This window comes from Heterocephalus glaber, unplaced genomic scaffold, assembly GCF_053883595.1.
Source record: "Heterocephalus glaber isolate CG9 unplaced genomic scaffold, H.glaber_assembly_v1.0 deba00000621, whole genome shotgun sequence".
Classification (NCBI taxonomy): Eukaryota; Metazoa; Chordata; class Mammalia; order Rodentia; family Bathyergidae; genus Heterocephalus; species Heterocephalus glaber.
This window is the reverse complement of record NW_028258153.1, coordinates 6,112,691-6,127,879: the sequence shown is the minus strand read 5'-3', so window position 1 is coordinate 6,127,879 and position 15,189 is coordinate 6,112,691.

Here is a 15,189-nt window from a genome sequence, read left to right as displayed (position 1 = left end):
GGCTTCTCTCTCTCCAAGATGACTACTGGCCAATCTGAATCCAAATAACTCATCAGCCACTGCAGTCTGCTGTGTCGACTGCCCTGTTCCACTGGTGCACTTCTCCATGGAGGTCTCTGGGGCTGCCAGTAGTCACTGTGAGACTGCAGGTTCAAGTCATTCCTCCCATGCAGTAAGTCAGGGCCCAGGGAGAAAGTGCTGCTTGCCACCTCTTTCTTCTGTATTGAGGTCTCTCTCTTTGCTGTCCTTGTAGGCTTGAATTCTCACTTCAGATCCTTGTTGGGTCCCAGGGACCCACTTCCCTCCTCTTCCTCACATTGCTATCTTCCAGTGTCTGGACATCAAATCTTGGAGAGGCTTTTCTCTCCTTCCTGTTCACCACTCTGCCATCTTCCTGGAAGTCCCCTGGAGTGGAAACTGGAAAATAGAGCATTGTAGAAAAAGGCAGTGGTGGAAGCCCAGCATGCTCTATACCTGTGAAAGTGGCTTGGGACATCACTTGTGGTTGGGAGTTGGTGATGTGGGCTCTCTAGGTCTAACATTGGGTGTCTTTGGAGGAAGGGCATCCACAGAGCCTGTAACTCATGGGAGCTGACTGATAATACTCAGACTATTGTGTCTTGGCTGCAGTTTGCTGCTATTAGCAAAGTCGTGCAAGAGAGGTGCTCAGGCAGCTGTAAAAGGTCATTTGGAAGAGGGAGCCTGGGCTCCCAAACCTTTCCCAAGCTTGCCCCGTTCTTCTTCAGACAGTGGGAGCTAGCTCAAAGAGCAGAAAGTAGAATAAGGGAGCTCCCTTTACAGTCAGGCATGCTTTGTCAAATAGCCTCAAGAAGGTTCCAACCTGTTTGAGAGAGAACAGGAAGAACAACAAGTCTAGAGAATTAGCATAAAAATGATGTGTGTCGGGCCGGGGATTTAGCTCAGTTGTTTCGCCGCCTGCTACGCAAGTGCAAGGACCCGAGTTCGATCCCCAGTACCAAAAAAAAAAAAAAAAAAATGATGTGTCCCTCAGACCAGTGGCTGTGGCTACTCAAATATGGAATCAATCAGAAGCCATCTAAGATTTTGGAGGCATTGTACTGGCAAAGAAACTATAAACCTGGTCAGCAAAGCCTGGTTTGACCCTCCTCTCCAATTATCCCTACCCTTCAAATCTACACCAGTGGAAAGAAGGTTGGGAAGGCTATAAAGCATGTGAGAAAGATGTGTTCTTCCATGTAGCCACAATCGATAATGGACAAGGAATTACTTCTTGGTGGCAGAGCCAGAGACCCCACGGAAGAGGGAAAGGGGAAATCCTCCCACAAACAGACCCGGAAGTAGCCAGATATGTCCAGATGGATTTAGCAGTTGCAAAGACCCAGTAGCCACTGGATGTTGACATTATTTTCCTATTCCAAGTGGAGGTTTTTATTTAGTTTATTCTGTTCTTCCCCCACTGTTGTATATGGGGAATGTGAGTGATAGCGTATTGGTCACCTTTTCCATTGCTGGGACAAAATACCTGACTCCTGCAATTTAAAGGAGGAGGGATTTATTTTAGCTCACAGTTTCTGATGTTTCAATCTGTGATAGGCTGGCTCCAAGGCGGAAACATCAATGCAGAAGGGTCTGGAGAAGGAAAGCTTCTCAACTCATGGGATCCAGGAAGCAGAGAGTGGGGGAAGAGCTAGAAAGGAAGGAGCAAGGGGCTAAATATGGTCCCCCAGATCATGCCCCATGATCCACTTTCTTCAACCAGTCCCTACCTACTAATAACCCACTCTGCTATGAACTCATCAATGGGTTAACTTATTTATGAGGTTAGTACCCTCACAATTCAATCACTTCTCCAGGAGTCTCTTAATCCAGTAAAGTTGACAATCAAGATTAACTGGCGCAGTTTATCTGCCTTTTAGTTTATAAGTCACAAGAGCAGGAGGACCTGGTAAAGGGCACTATTCTTCTCTCAGACTTTCTGGGTGCTATACTTAAATGGAAAAAACTTGCCTCCCTTTCGGGATGATAAATGTGCTCTTTCTATGGGATGGCCAGATGGATGACCTCTCCCCTTCATCCTGTACTAGTAAATCTAGTGCAAGATTATAGTTCCCAGCTTCTTTGTAGATAGTGTGGCTGAGTGACTAAGAATGGTTGATGAGATTTGAACAGTAATGATTGCAATTTATAAGGGTCCCCTTAGAAGGAAGGACATTTTCCTCTTGCCACTGTCTGGAATTACTATATGATGGTGAAAGCTAGAATAGCCATTTGACCCCAATGGCCAAAGATGCTGGTTGAAAATGATAGAACTTCCCCTGTTTCCTTCCTGGTCTTCCTACCTGTCTTCATAAATTTTGTGTTGCTATAAAGGAATGCCACAACATGGGTAATTCATTAAGAAAAGAAATTTATTCTCACAATTCCAGAGGCTGAAGAAGTCTAAGATGCACCTGGCAGGGCTTTCTTGCAGAATGGTCTCACAGCAGAAGATGGAAGGGCAAGAGATCATGTGTAAAAGTAAGAGAGCAAACTTGCTTTCATAACAGACACACTCTTGAGATAATGAACCCAGTCACACGATAACAGCATTAACCCATTCCTAAGGACAGAGTCCTCATGGCCTAATTACATCTCAAAGGCCCCATCTCTTAACACTTTTGCATTGAGGATGTTTCCAACATGTGAACTTTTAGGAACACTTTCAAACCACAGCACCCTAGCCCCATCTCGGTCAGCCTACCTCCGGGCTTGTGTGTTAGAGAGAAGTAGGCTTCTGTCCTGAAGCTGCTGACAAGTTGGATCTCTGCTATGGCAGTCAACCCTTAATCCTCTCAATACATCTACACTGCAGGATCAGGGTAGGACAAGAAGTTACATTTTAAAATTTTTTTATTTCTTTGTGTTTGTAGTACATAATGATTACATTCATTGTGGGAAGTTGGTACATGTATACAACACATCTTAATTCTTTTTACTTCCCCTTCCCTCCAATCTGAGAAGTTACAGGTATAAGTAAATAATGACATATTATATGCAGTATCCCATGTAATCCCTTGCAACCCTATGACAGAAATACTTTTATTATTGCAGTTGTACAGATGAGAAAATGGAGGCATAAATAGATTAAGTAACTTGATCAAAATTTCAAAGCCACAATTATGGAGCCAAACATAAAACCCAGGGTATCTGGAGTCCAGTACCTAGAACTACACTTTATGGAGAGCACAGGCCTGGCATGTAATACATGCTCAGCAAGTGGTTACTATTATTATGACCTTGGCACCTGCTCCCAGCACCCCCGATCTCCAGTCAGGGCACTCTCAAGGCAGGCACTGCAGTGCTCCAACTCTTCAGTCGTCATCTCCTGCTGCCTTCCAGGTTGGAAGTGGACCCCAGCTGGGGACAGACACCAGAGTGCCCAACATGAAACCATACTAATTTCTTTCAGTTTTAAAGGAGAGCTCTGCCCAGCCCCCAACTATATCCTCTGGCAAGGTGAATCAGCAGAAGGTGCTGGCCTCAGTTGGGTAATGTATACTTCTTGGGTAATTGATTTTGGCCTCTGGCCATGGAATCATATTTCCTGAAACCCTTCTTCTTGGCTCACTGGCACACTGAGTGTATAATAAGGACCCTGCACCCTGACCGTAGGGTGAATTTGGCTGCCATCTCTAGAGAGCCGATTTGCCTAGTACATGGGGTTGGGGATCCAGTTTAAGTGTTATTTTTATATCGGAGGGAGAAAAACAGCTTGAGGAGGCCAAAGGAGTAGCCTGGATGAGCACTATTACAGATTAATCGCAAATGGGATCTCCCGTGCCAGACTGGTGGAGAGTCTGAGAATAGCCTTTGTTCAGCCACCAGAGACATCAGCACCTGTTCTGTCGGTGAGGCTGGACAAAGGAGCATGTGTGCCAATGTCCCAAGGACCTGCTCAGAGCCAACATTTGTTTAGGCAATTCAGTTGGCCTCCTGGCCCTGTTGCTAAGCCTTTTTCTGTGAACTGTTGGGAACGGTAGTGGGCAGATGGTGTCCGTGTTCACTCAATATCTCTCTGCCCTTCTTTTAGCAAACCTCCAGGTTTTCCTTCAGGAAACCACAATTCTCCCAATCTCAGAGCATGTGATTATTGGAGGGTTGAACTGTGGATGATTCCAGGAAGTACCTTGTATTCCGACTAAGCCCACCACACACCAAATACCTCTGGCCACAGTGAGTACGGCACTGGCAGAATTCACCCAATAGGGGTGAATCCTGGGGCTTTTGCTAGAACTAACAAGAACTCTTTCCTGCTAGATTTGGAGTGGTGAGGATGGAAGTGTGGGGATTCTGGAGGTTGCTATACAGAATGGGGCTGAGAACGAAGCTAAATTAGGGGACAAAAAGCCATTAGAATAGTAGTTAGCACTGGTCAGAGTATGCCTTCCTATTAATCACAGGCTAAGGAACAACTCCTCATCAATCATTAGGCATCCTGGTCCTGTCCAGGGACCTACCCCTCAGTCAAACAAGTAGCCCATAAGTCATTTCTTTTGGAGATATACCCAAATCAGGCGCAAGCACAGAAACATCTCAAAGTGTATGGAAGTAACCTTTGGCCACAGACAAATTTGTTATCTACTCATCCCTGTGGGCTACATCTCATGGAGACAATTATAACAAAATAAATTGTGAGAAAGAACAAGCACAGTTAACATAGAGGAGGTAACTCAGCGTGAGCAATCAAACAGGGAGTGGGAGACTTGAATTCTCGATCGGAAATAAAAGACATCTACACCTACACCCTCAGAGCTCATGCCAATTCCCTTTCTGGTACAAGCCAGCTCCTCTCTGAGTGTACAATTGATACAGAGGGGACAAATGTAACTCTCAAACCTGCTAGATATCCGAAACATGAGTTCATGTTCTCTAAAATGAAAGAATGAAATCTAGGAACAATGAAAGGTTAAGAGTAGGAAAAATGTATTGAGAGAAAGAAAGCTTCTGTCTAAGACAGATGGGGGACCAGAAAGCGGATTGCCCGCTGACCCTGCTTCTCAAAGGTGTTTTATGGGACAAAGCCATGGGGTGAGGCAGCTTCAGGGTGGGACAAAACTGCAGTCAACAGTAAGATTGCAAGCACAGTTGCTTAGGTAAAACTGATCCAGTGAGAAATCACAAGGTGGGCAAAACTATGATCAACCAATAAGAATACAACAAGTGGGGCTGGGGATTTAGCTCAGTGGTTCCGCCAACTGCCTTGCAAGCACAAGTTCCTCAGTTCGATCCCCAGTACCAAAAAGAAAAAAAAAGTATGTCCTGTCCCTGGCTCTTTCTTCTCTGGCTCTTTCACTCTACTTCCTGACTGCCATGAGGTGAGCAGCTTTCCTCTACCATAATCCTTCTATCTTGAAGCCAGCTGACCATGGATGGAAACCTCTGAAACTGAGCCAAAATATACCTCTCCTCCTCTAAATTGCATATGTCAGGTATTTGGTTACAGCAACAAAAAAAACTAACACATTATTTTAAAAAACTAACACAGATACAAGTTTAAACCAGGCCTGGTGGCACACATCTGTAATTCCAGAACTCAGGAGGCTGAGGCAGGAGGATCATCCTGAGTTCAAGGCCAGCCTGGGGTGCACAGTGAGTTCAAAGGCAGCCTCAACTATATATATAGTGAGACCCTGTCTCAAAAAACCAAACCAAATCAAACCAAATCAAGCCAAAACAACAACAAAAGTCTGAAAAACCATGGAGCAAATAGGAAACAATAAAAAAATAGCACAACAGATTTGAAACAGTGGATAGAACTTCTAGAAGTAAAAAATACAAAAGTATAAGTAAATATTTAATAGAAGAATTTAACAATAGATTAGGCATCACTGGAAATAAAACCGAACAGTTGGTCAGAAGTTTCCTGGCAAGCTGGGTGGGGAGGCACACACCTATAATCCTAGCCCTTAGGAGGCTGAGGCAGGAGGATCACTGTGAATTTGAGGCCAGCCTGGGCTACACAGTGGGTTCAAGGCTAGCCTTCACTACAAAGTGAGACCCTGTCTCAAAAAAAAAAAAAAAAGTTGACTGGAATGTAATGCAGAGTTAAAATATGCAAAAAGACACATGAGAAAGAGTCAGAGATACAGACTTTAGAATGGGAAAGTCTAAAGCATACTTAAACCGAGTCCCAGAAGAGAGTAGAGAGAGAAATAGGTAGAGATTAGCTGAGGCTTTGAGAACTGATGAAAGGAAACTGTCTTGATTGGAGAAAGTTATGAATCTCTAGGGCAGCGGTGGAGAACCTATGGCACATGTGCTGCAGTGGGCTGTTATCCTTTAAAGCTCTAAAATGTTCGCCATCACTGCTCTAGGGGAATAAAGGAGAAGAAACTCACACCTATAAACATCACAGTGAAAACTTACAGAAAACCAAATGCAAAGAGAAAACATTGGAATGTGGCTGGAAAAAATAAAGAAAACTCTGTATCTGCAAAGAACTGACAGGTCACTTTCAAAGAACCTCAGTTTCCATGTGTATAAAATAAGAATTGTGACTGTGTAACAGCTGACTTCTCAATAGAAGGTGGACACCAGAGGCAGCAGAATATCTTCAGTGTGCTCAAAATAATCTCCAACTTCTAACAAGAGAAATTTTACCAAGAAGACAAAAAAGGTGTTTTATGACAAAAACAGCTTCAGAAAGTGATTTTAGGGCTGGGGATTTAGCTCAGTGGTTTTGCTGCCTGCTGCACAAGCGCAAGGACACAAGTTTGATCCCTGGTACCAAAAAAAAAAAAAAAAAAAAAAAGAAAGTGATTTTAGATCTGAGAACTAAAAAAGAATAAAGAGCAAGTAAATAGTAAAAAAAAATTTGATAAATCTAAATGAGTAGATGAACTATTTCATGTACATAAAGGCTGAGGATGTAGCTCAGCTTGCCTAGTACCCAGGAGGCCCTGGGTTCAATCCCGAGTACTGCAATTAATCAATCAGTGATTCAAAAAGTCCTGTGGGGTTAAAGAATTAAAATATTTCCAACTATAATATATACGCTAAGAGTAGGGGAAACTGCAACTAAAGTATTTGAAAATTCTAGTGTTTGCTGGAAAGAGGAAAAGGTTTTAGTTATGATATGAGATTTTGATACATTAATCATGAATGCTATAATACCTAGTGAAAGCACTGAAAGAATAGAAATGGGGCTAAGTGTGATGCCACCTGGAATCCTAGCACCTGGGAGGCTGAGGCAGGAGGATGGCAAGTTCAAGCCCAGACTGGGCAACTTAGTGATTTAGCGAGAACTTGTCTCAAAAAAAAAAAAAATTGAAAAGAGCTGGGGATGTAGCTCAGAGCAAAAGCTCTGGGTTCAATCCTCAGTACAGAAAAAAAGAATAGAAACAGAGTTAGTAAATAAAAGAACGCAATAAAGTAGAGAAACAACAGAACAGGCAGGACAATCAAAAGCACAAAAGATTTAGGAGAATAAACATGAACCAGGGAAAGACCTCGCTAGCCCCAAGAGGAGATAAAGGGTCTCACTTTGGCAGGGGAGAGAAAAGTCAGATGGCAGCAGGTAGGACCAGATGTGTCCTAAGGGAGCTGCCTCACTTGCTCCTCTAGCTCCTTTGCTGATCCAAGAGCAGAAGTGGTCTGCGCCTCACTTCTTGGAATGTGGAGTAGACAGGGCTATTCAGTGAATCTAGGGAGGTGGTCTTGGTGCTAGGTTTTTGCCACCGTGACCAAATACCTAAGAGAAACAACCTCAAAGAGGGAAGATTTACTTTGGCTCATGGCTTCAGGGGTTTTGGTCCATGCTTGAGTAGTTACATTGCTTTTAGGCCTGGGCGAGCCAGGAACGTCATGGCAGAAGGGTGTGGCAGAGAAAGCTGCTCACCTCATGGCAGGCAGCAAGCAGAGAGGATGAACGAGCCAGGGAGGAAGGGGCTGGGGACTAGATATAGTCCCAAAGTCACACCTTCACGACCCACTCCCTTCAACTAGCCCCTACCTCTGGTCTCCATCTCCTCCCAAATCATGGCCTCATCACTGATGGAGTTAGAGCCCCCATGATCCATGCACTTCCCAAAAGCCCATCAGCAACCAAACCTTCAATGCCCTGTGTCATTCAGGACATACGGTTCCCAACCATAACCGCCCTTTAGGCAGCCTTACAGAAACACCCAGTCCCAGTATGATAGGGAGCAGCAGCATGATCCTAGTCCCAAGAGTGATGCAAGAGGACACCAAGCCTTTGAAAATCGTTTGAAGTTTCCTATGATTTAAGCATAACACCCAGGCAGCTGACTGTCTATAGTGTCCCCAAGAGCAAGGTAGATGTGGAGAGGGAGAAAGAAAGTGAGCAGATGGGGATGAGAACCAGCAGCTATCTGTGTGGCTCATCAAGTAAGGACCAGATGGGTGAAGGATGTTGGAATGGATGCCAGTGTGGACTGACCACAACTGAGGGTCACATACCCATCCTCATGCCCCCAACTCCACCTTATATAAGTACTTGGGAACTTAGAGACAGTCCCAGGGAAGTTGAGGAGACCCTGGATTGAGATTCTGTTTCTCAGAATCCAAGATGTATTCGCTAGGATTATTTCAGCCACATGTAATAGAAAGCTCAATTCAATGTGGTTTAAATAATTTGGAAATGTGTGGTTCCTGGAGCATCAAGGTGAAGACTGGGTCTTCTTTGCCTCAGAGAGCCACGATCACTGCTATCCTTCATATTCTCCCTCTTTCTTGATCTCTTTTCTTTCTGTGACCTTCAGAAAACCTCACTATGCCAGCTGCACACGAGTAAATGGCAATAGTAGGCCAGGTGCAAGTTCTCGCCCACAGAGCCCCTGGGTAGCAGGCAGGCTGGGGTGGACATCTGTTCTAATGAGTCCTGGCTCACATAGAGCCCACAGAAAACCTGCAGCAAGAACATTGTCTCATTCCTCTAGGGACTTAGTAGAGCTTCTCCTCTGCCCAGCCAAGAGGTATTGCCACAAAAGCATGTGACTTTCAGCAAATTGCATTCATTGAGTCTTGATTTCCATATTCCTAAAATGGGAATAATAATGTCTGCCAGCAAGCCAGGTGTGGTAGTGCATCCCTGTAATCCCAGTACCCAGGAGGCTGAGGCAGGTGGATCGTAAGTTTGAGTCCAATCCAAGCTGGGTAACTTAACATCTTGTTGAACCCTGACTCAAAATAAAAAAATAAAAAGGGCCAGGGATATAGCTCAGTGTGAAGGCCCTGGGTTCAATTCTCAGTACAGAAAAAAAAGTATGGGGCCGGGGATTTAGCTCAGTGGTTCCAGTGCCTGCCTTGAAAGCGCAAGGTCCCAAGTTCAATCCCCAGTATCAAAAAGAGAAAAAAAAAAAGAAAGAAAAAAAAGTATGACTTGACTCTTGACCATATATATATATATGGCTTATATTTTGTGGTATTTGCTACATTTATTTTTTCCCATTGAGGAGCATTCAGGTTGTTTTTAGATCTCTTTTTAGTTTTGTTTTGCTATTAGCAATAATCTCCCAACAACCTATTTTGTTTAAACATCTAGAAATTTTAAAACTCACTTTGAACTTGGGAGGTAAAAATGACATATTTGAGTCTTCTGTAGAATTTAACTGTTTACCGAGCTGCTAGATTTTTCCCCCCAAAACAGCATTTAAAAATCTCTCCTATTTTTCCTGTTTCAAATTATCAATTACTCATTTTAATCATTTTAACCCTTATTTACACTATCAGTTTCTCCCACTAGAGAAACTATTCAGTATTTACAGATGCATGTCCTATTTATTTTACTTAAGAGTATGGCCTCAATATGCATCCATTTAGCTATAAATGACTCTAGTTTTTTGTTCTTTATAGCTGAGCAGTACTCCATTTTATAAAGAAATCAAGTAGGGTGAAGGGAGGGGAAGGGGAAAGGAAAGAAGGGAAAAGAAAAATTATGAGAAAAGAAGAAAACGCAAATGATGTCTATGTAAATAGGGAAGGGTGGAGGGGGTGAAGGCACACAGGTAATAGGGAGAAAATAAGAACCAAGATACATCATATACAGGTACAAGCACCCAATGATAAATGTAAACGTATTGTATACCTAAAATGTACCAATAAAAGAACTTAAGGGGAAAAAAAAAAGACCAAAATGTACAATAGATATTTAGAAATGGGAGGAAAATGTTCAAATGAGTAGGGGAACAAAAGAGAGGAGGGGGGAAAGGGAAAAAGTGACAAGAAAAAAAATAGAAGGAAAAATGGAAAGAAAGCTTTCGTAAATAAGGAGGGGAAGAGGAGTTGAAGGGAGGGGAAGGGAATGGGAAAAAAGAAGCAAGATGTATCATGTACAGGTACAAATTCCCTATAATGAATGTTATTATTATGTATATCTAAAATGTGCCAATAAAATTTAGAAAAATTTAAAAAAAATCTCTCCTAAGAGGTGTGTTGGGGGGGGGGCGGGGACGACCCGATTTATCTTCACTGTGGACGTGGAGGTGGTGGTACTGGAATGGGATGTTACTTTCGAAAGCTGAGGATTGCTAATTAGCCCAGAAAGAGAAAATGCCTTTCTTGGAAGCAGGCCTGGGACCCTGCTGGCTCTCCCTGCCCCTCCTCCGAGCTTTCCCCTGAGCAGCTGTCAGCTTTCCTCAGGCTCGTGGAATCTCCTTCTGATGTTATTCTTGGCTCCCTCACTTGGCTCTTTGTGGCTTTTTCATCTCTCCCCTGGGTGGGCCGCAGAGGGCCTCCAATCTGCGCCTTAGGATCTGGCGCCCTCTGCTGACTGATAGGATTCACCACAATCCCGAGAGGGTGGTCAGCTCTGATTTGGGGGCTCCTCCATGGCCACTCATCATGTCACGTAGGGAAACAGAGGCAGCCAGCGAGGAAGTGACTTGCTCAAGAACTCAAGCACATATTAAACTTCTAGGATCAGAACGTGAATCTTTGGATCCTTTTGGCAGCCCTATTGCCAGCACACCATAGTGAAGGTGGATGCCTGCCAACACATCCCCAGGGGATCTCAGGGACTGCAGTCATGCAGGGGACACCTGGATTGGTCTCCTTTCTCTCTCAGAGCATTGGTGAGCTAAGCACGACTTGCCCATAGGCCATGGTTCCCCAGGTGCCATCTTCACAGGCCCCTTCATGTATCGCCCATATCCATGTACCACGCCAAATATTATTCACTTAGCATTTCTCTTTAAATTTTCTCATTTTAAACTTAAATTTCCAAGAGATTGTGCCACCCTTCCCCTGGTCCACGGATGCATATAGTTCCTTGGAGGTTGTTTTTGTTGTCCTCTTTCAGTGCAAGAAGACGTGACCCTCATCCCGAGTTCTTCACTTTAAATAATCTTTGCGAAGGAGAACCTGGTATTTTTCAGTCTGACCTTGCTCTGTGCCTTTACCATGCTCTCTAGTCCCCTGTGGCACTCTCTCCCCATGGGAACGCGAGATACAGACAGGCTGGTTATTTGCCCAAATCCCCACATTGGTAAGTAGTTGAGCTGAATTTGATCACACCCTGGATATTTCCAAAACCAACTGATATGATCTTACTTACCTTCCATGGTGGTTAAGCTTAATTGCGTCAACTTGATTGGCTTGGGAGCTGCCTAGGGGATTAATAAAGCACACTTCTGGGTGTGTCTGGTTTGGTGACGGAGGGGTGGCCTTGGGATCTATCTCTGGTCCTTGACCTTTTCTTCTGCAGCGGGCTGATTCGGCATGTTCCGTGCGACTCCGACCTTTTCTTCTTTCTGGTGCTGTTCCCCTGTTCTTCTCAGCTGCCATGAGCTAAGCAGTTTTCCTCTACCATACCCTCTGCCAAAATGTCTCTGCCTTGGAGCACTGGATCGTGGACTGAATCCCCTGAAACCATGAGCCAAATTTAACTTCTCCTCTTTCAAGTGTCCCTTCCAGCAATGGGAAAACTAATACACCTTCTGAAATAAAAAGTAAAATGATGCAAACGATGGTTAAGAAATAATGCTGGGGGAAAAAAAAGAAATAATGCTGGGCCTGTGTCTGTGCCTCAGAAAGACTTGCTATGCAGGGGGAGGCAGACAGTGGGTGGGCCATGCCATGATAGAGGCAAGTGCGGGTCCAGGTGCACAGGAGGCTCAGGGAACATGTGAGCCCTAAGTCCTGGAGACAGGGGGATAGGTAAAAAGGAGCACTCTGGATGCTGCGTTTGACATCATTGATCCTGTTGGGTACCTTGTGGCTCCCTTTGATCATTCACAGACATCGGTAGCACTGTCTGTGGGGCCTTCCCAAGAGTAATGCTGACCAGGGTAAGGTAGAAAGGGAGAACAGGGATGGGATACAGGCAGAAGCACAGGCTGGAATGATGATATCACTTGCGGTGATCATCTTCGCCTCGGCTTCCTCATCTACCCAGTGTCCTATCCATGTAAACAGTCTGTGGGGCCAACAGTCCCCAGCCATCAGCTCCTTCAGGGCTGGCCTCAGTGGCAGAGAACACCCCAGCACTTTCTGGGGCTGCCTGCACAGCTGATGACTGAAAGGAGCAGAGGGACAAAGGCCAGACCATTCTGATCCAGAAAAGCACATTCTGGTGGCCAAACTCCCTCCAGGACTCTGGGCTGCTGGGCTGGAAGTTGGCAGAGGCCTTGTCTATCTAGTGCTGCTTCCTTCCTCTTCTTTCCACAGGTGTTGGCTCCCAGAAAGCCTCTTGTATGCCAGACTCATCTCAGTACATACTTCTGGAGAACCCAGTCTGGGACATAGTGATTTTATATACCCAGGACATAGGAGGCATGCAACGATTTTGATTCAACAATTATTCTGCTCATCAGGCACCATCTTTTGGCTGGCTCTACATTCATTTTTGCTGGAGTCACTGAAGGTCGGCAGCCAGAAAGTTCAACCATGGGGGTATGGGACAACCTCCCTGACTGATCAGGCCACACAGAACTGGGGCAAACTGACTGTCCCCCAGGGAAGTCCATAGCACTGAAGATTTTGAGTATTTTCCTAATCTACTCCTACCTTATTTAGCTCTTTTACTCATACCCCACTGCCAACGAGGTATTGGAGATGCTTCTAGTTCTTTCCCACTACAGATAATGTATTTATAGTCATATTGCCATATATAAGTAGGTTTTCTCCTCTTGACTAACTCCCTTTGCATACTGATTCAGAAGTAAAGTCCTACTGTGTATGATCTGTCTTGTCAGCATGCTCTCCAGAAAACACGGTCAAATATACAGCTCCACCAGCAACACATGAGGGATTTTCCACATCTCTTGCCAATTTTTAGCTTTGCACCTTCTAAAATGCTGTTCTTAATTTTAAAAATGGGAGTTCATCCTCAGTCTAGTTTTAAATTTCCATTTCTCTGTCATGGAGACAAGCTTTCCAGAAGTGGTTTTTTATTTTTTGTTTTTTGTTTTTGAGGAACAGTGTGCCATGAAGCCAGGAGGTGGCAGTGTGACTCTGTGCTTAGATTGGAGAAGGCCCTGTGGAGTCAGTGCTGGGGTGCCTCAGCAGATCTGGTTTGAGAGAGGAGGTGCTGCTCTGTCTTTTGTGTCCTCCTGCCCTGCCTCAGGGATATCTTTCGCTCTCTTGAAGTTTAACCGGAGCCCAAGTTTGTCACAGGCCAGACTAAGTTCACACCCCGCAAAACACTCAAAAGCAATGGAGGGAAATAGACAGAATCCACTCTGATGCTGTTCTTCCTACAAAGTAGGTTCACAGGGAGCCGGAGGGATTATTGACAGCTACAGGTATCTGAGATCTAGGGGGATGTGGGGCTGAGCAGGGTAAGGTGGACAGAGTGTGGAGGAGCATGGATGGGGGCCAGGGTTAGGTCTGACCAACAGCCACTCTGAGCCCGAGGCTCTCTTGGAGATAAAACCCAAGAGACTCAGGAAGACAAGAAAGAACCAAACTCATGGGAATTCAAGGCCAAGCTAAGAAGTATAGCCTTTATTTTGCAAGCCACGGTGCACCAGTGGAAGTTTCCTCATGAGAAAATAGTGGGATGGTGTTTGTGCCTTGGCAAAATTGGCCGAAGTTCTACCTAACTTGGTGCCTTTCCTCCCATGTTCTAGGATATGTTTCTCCCTCATGACTGATCTCCCAGAGGGGTCTGCTGACTTCCCTCCTCCCAAAGTGCCCTCTTCCCCTGGCTTGTGTGGAACCACAATGCTTCCCCGCCAGAGCCCCTCCTCTTTCCCCGGCTGCCTCTTCTCCTTCTTCTAGCCATTAAAGACTGCCCTTCATCAAGGCTCCTCAGCCTGTACTCTCCCCAGGGCGATCCAGTTTAATTACACCCTGCACCAAGATGACTCTGCCCAGGCCTCCCCTTTGAGCACCAGACCCATGTATCCAACTGCTTGCTTGACAGCTCCTCTTGAATGTTTTGGAAGCATCTTGAATTCATGGCACAGACTCACCCACCCAGCTTTGCCCAGACTCATCCACCCAGCTTTGCCCAGTGCTAGTCCTCTTCTGGTGTTCCTTGCTGAGTGGACAACACCAGCATACATCCTGCTAAATAGATTAAAACTCTCAGAGGTATCCTGAGGAGCCCCTCCCCATTTCCAACCTGTCCCCAAGCCAACTGGACCTTTCTTCTTCGACACTGGTCAAACTTTCTGCTTATTTCCGTCTCCACTGGCACTTACCCAGGTCACAGCCATACTGTTTTGGATGTGGACAGCCACAGGGGTGCTTAACTGCTCTTCCTCCTTCCTCTTTGGCTCCTCTCCAATTGTGTCTTCACAAAGTGTAGAACTGACCACGTCATCCATACCTGCATAGTAGCTTCCCATTGAGTACTTTAAAAAAATCTTTTTATTCCTAAAATACTATAATGGATACAGCAAAGAACATAAAACAAATGTATAAGTGAACACTTATGAATCAAACCCCATGAAGAGACTGAACCTTAAGACATTCCTCTCCACGCGTCTCTCAAAATAGAACCGTCTCCTTCCCCCAATCCCAGAGCAAAGATCCTGATGTTTATGGTGATCGGTAGCTACTTAAAGACTGCCCCGGCCTATTCAATTTGGGGGCTTTGGATTGTCTTCTTTACAATGGTGCAAAAGCAGCATGCATATAGTACAAACCATGCTTTGAATTTTGATCATTCCCTGGGCTAATGCTTTGCAGTAAGGTACTCTTATGAGATGCCAGGCAAGGCTGCAAGCTGTAGCTTCCAGTTGCCTCCCCACCGCCCATCATGAG